A 4,400-nucleotide genomic window follows, 5' to 3' on the forward strand; every position below is an offset into this window, starting at 1 on the left:
TCTAGGGGACTTATGACCACAGCAGTTGAGTCCCATAGTGCTCAGAGCCATTTGAACCATTTGAAACACTACAGGCTCCATGCCTATATCCCTCCAAATGACTAAGGTGGCTGTGGTCACCGCATTGAAACTTCTCCTGGGAGTCAAACAGCTTGTTTACGATACACCACTCTCAGTTTACTTTAAACCTCGCTCCCCCACATTGACCATGCAACAATGAAATAGGGTCGCAATTGAGTACTACATGCTCCATGCCGATATCTCTCTAATCGACTAACGTGGCCATGATCACCGTATGGAACTTTTCCTGGTAGTCAAATTGCTTTTTTCGGATTTCGCACAGCCAGGTCACTGTAACCCTCGCACCCTCTCATTGACGACGCAACACAGAAATGGCATCGCTATTGAATACTACGGGCTCCATGCTGTCTTGTCTCCAAGCGAATTACCCTGATAAGATCACTGTACGGAACGTCTTCTGTTTGTCAAGTAGCTTGTTTCCAAAACACCACTCCCACTTTACTGTAACTCCTCCATCCTAACATTGACGAAGCAACACACTAATTGCGTCACGATTGGCCACTACATTCTCTGTTCACACTTCTCTCCAAGAGACTATCGAGGCTAATCTCTAATCGACTAACGCGGCCATGATCACCGTATGGAACTTTTCCTGGTAGTCAAATTGCTTTTTTTCGGATTTCGCACAGCCAGGTCACTGTAACCCTCGCACCCTCTCATTGACGACGCAACACAGAAATGGCATCGCTATTGAATACTACGGGCTCCATGCTGTCTTGTCTCCAAGCGAATTACCCTGCTAAGATCACTGTACGGGACGTCTTCTGTTTGTCAAGTAGCTTGTTTCCAAAACACCACTCCCACTTTACTGTAACTCCTCCATCCTAACATTGACGAAGCAACACACTAATTGCGTCACGATTGGACACTACATTCTCTGTTCGCACTTCTCTCCAAGAGACTATCGAGGCTATGGTAACCGAATGGATCTTTTAATGAGGAGTCAAGTAGCTTGTTTCCGATGCACCACTGCCAGTTTACTGTAACTCTCACACCCTCACATTGACGATGCAACTCAGAAATTGTTTCGGAATTGATACTACAGGCTTAATGCCGTATTCTCTGCAAGCGACTAAAGCGGCCACGGTCAGCGTATGGGACTTCTCCTGCAAATGAAGTACCTGGTATCCGATGCACCACTGCCAGTCTACTGTAACCCTCATGCCGTCACATTAACGATGCAACACAAAATTTCTGTCGTGATTACATATTACTGGCTCCTTACCGACGTCTCTCCAAGGGTCTAATGCAACTACAGTTACGTTATGGAACTTCTCCTCTTAGTCAAGTATCTTGTTTCCGATGCACGACTGCGACGTTACTTTAACACTCTACCCTGAAAATGACGATGCAACACAGAAAATCCGTCACGATTGAATGCCACAAGCTCCATCCAGACCTCTCTCCAAGCAACTGACGTGGGTTCAGCACTGTATGTAGTAGGATATTTCATGCAGTGACTGAAGCCTCGTTAATCAACTGGAGAGACGTCGGCATCGAGCATGCAGTATTCAGTTGCGACGCAATTTCTGTGGTTAGTTCGCAATGTCGGGGTGCGAGGGTTGCAGTAAACTAGAGGTGATGCATCGAAACAAGCTACATCTGTCCCAGTAGAAGTTTCATATAGTTTCGTAGACGTGTTAGTAGCTTGGACAGAAGTTGGCATGGAGGCTGTATTATTCAATGGCGACACAATTTCCATGTTACATGGTCAATGCGAGGGCGTGAGAGTTACAGTAAATTAGGAGTGGAGAATCTGGAACAAGATTCATGACATACAGGAACGTTCCAAGTAGTGGACGTAGTTGTCGCCGTAGACACGTCAGTCGCTTTGAGGGAAGAGGGCATGGAGCTTGAGCATTAGATTGAGACGCATTTTCTGTGTTGCATCGTCAACTTGAGGGTGCGAGGGGTACAGTAAAATAGGAGTGGTGCATCGGAAACAATCTACATGATGTCCAGGAGACTCTCCATATAGTGTCCGAAACCGCGTCAGTCGTTTGGAGAGAAGTCGACATGGAGCTAGTAGCATTAAATCGTGACGCATTTTCTGTGTTGCATTGTCAATGTGCGGGTGTGAGGTTTAGAGTAAATAGGGAGTGGTGCATCGGAAACAAGCCACTTGACTCCCAGGTGATTTTCCATACCGTTACCGTAGCCGCACTACTCGCTTTAAGAAATGTCGGCCTTTAGCCTGCAGTGTTCAACTGTCACGCGTTTTCTGTGTTGCTCGTTAATGTGAGCATGCGAAAGATCCAATAAACTAGCAGTGGTGCACATAAACAAGCTACCTGACTAACATGAGAAGTTAAATACGGTGACCACAGCTGCATTAGCAGCTTGGAATGAACTCAGCATGGAACCTGTATTATTGATTTGCGACGCTATTTCTGTGTTTCATCGTCAATATGAGGGTGCGAGTGTTACATTAAAATGGCAGTGGTGCATCGGAAACAAGCCACTTGGCTCCCAAGAAAAATTCCATACAGTTACCGTAGCCGCATTAGTCACTTCATAAAATGTCGACCTTTACCCTATAGTATTGATCGCCACGAGTTTTCAAGTTTGCGTCGTTAATGTGTGCATGCGAAAGTTCCAGTAAACTGGCAGTGGTGCACTGAAACAAGCTACTTGACTAATAGGAGAAATTCCATTTGGTGACCTTTGCCGCGTAAGTAGATTGGAGTGAACTCGGCGTGGATCCTGTGGTATTCAACTGAAACGCTATTTCTGCGTTTCATCGACAATATGAGGGTTCGAGTGTTACATTAAATTGGCCGTGGTGCATCGGTAATAAACTACATGACGTCCATGAGGTGTTCCATACAGTGCCCATAGCCGAGTAAGTCTCTTGGAGAGAAGTCGGCATGGAACTTGTTGTATTCAATCGCATCATATTTTCTGTGTTGCATCGTATTTGTGAGGGTGCAAAGTTTTAGTGTAAACAGGTAGTGGTGTATCGGAATCAAGGCACTTGACTCCCAGGAGAATTTCCATACCGTTCACGTAGCCTGATTAGTCTCTTTAAGAAACATCGACCTTTAGCTTGTAGTATTCAATCTCCACGTGTTTCCTGTGTTGCGTCGTTAATATGAGCATCTGAGAGTTCCAGTAAACTGGCAGTGGTGCATTCAATCAAGCTACTTGACTAGCAGGAGAAGTTCCATACGTTGATTAGAGACGCATTAGTAGCTTGGAGTGAACTCGGCCTGTAGCCTGTAGTATTGAATTTCAACGCTATTTATATCTTTCATCGTCAATGTGAGGGTGCGAGTGTTACATTAAACCGGTAGTGGTGCATCAGAAACAAGCTACTTGACTTCCATGAGACGTTCCATACAGTACCCGTTGATGCGTCAGTTGCTTGGAGATAAGTCGTCATGGAGCTTGTAGTATTCATTCGCGATGCATATTCAGTGTTGCATTGTCAATGTGAGTGTGCAAGGTTTAGATTAGACAGCCAGTGGTTCATCGGAAACAACTCACATGAGTCCTAGGATAATTTCCATACGGTTAACGTAGCTGCATTAGTCGCTTTAAGAAATGTCGGTCTATAGAATGTAGTGTTCAACAGCCACACGTTTTCAGAGTAGCGTCGTTAATGTCAGCGTGCGAAACTTCCAGTAATCTGGCAGTGGTGCCTTGGTTCAAATGGTTCAAATGGCTCTGAGCACTATGGGACTCAACTGCTGTGGTCATTAGTCCCCTAGAACTTAGAACTACTTAAACCTAGCTAACCTAAGGACATCACACACATCCATACCCGAGGCAGGATTCGAACCTGCGACCGTAGCAGTCGCACGGTTCCTGACTGCACGCCTAGAACCGCGAGACCACCGCGGCCGGCTAGTGGTGCCTTGAATCAAGCTACTTGACTAGCAGGAGAAGTTCCATACGGTGCTAATAGACGCTTTAGTAGCTTGGAGTGAACTCGCCTGTAGCCTGTAGTATTGAATTGCGACGCTATTACTGTGTTTCATCGTCAATGGGAGGGTGCGGGGTTTAGAGTAAACAGGAAGTGGTGCATTGGAAACAAATCGTTTCACTCCCAGCAGAATTTCCATACCGTTATCGTAACCGCCTTAGTAACTTTAAGGAAAGTGAGCCTGTTGTATTCAACTGCCACGCATTTCCTGTGTTGATTCGTTAATGTGAGCATGCCAAAGATTCAGTAAACTGGCAGTGGTGCATTGAAACAAGCTACTAGACTAACAGGAGAAGTTCCACACGGTGACCATAGCCGCATTAGTAGCTTGGAGTTTACTCGGCATGCAGCCTTGAAAGGTCTCTGTTGGATTCCTTTCATGTTAATTTCTTAA

This window comes from Schistocerca nitens, chromosome 10 (genome assembly GCF_023898315.1).
Source record: "Schistocerca nitens isolate TAMUIC-IGC-003100 chromosome 10, iqSchNite1.1, whole genome shotgun sequence".
Lineage (NCBI taxonomy): Eukaryota > Metazoa > Arthropoda > Insecta > Orthoptera > Acrididae > Schistocerca > Schistocerca nitens.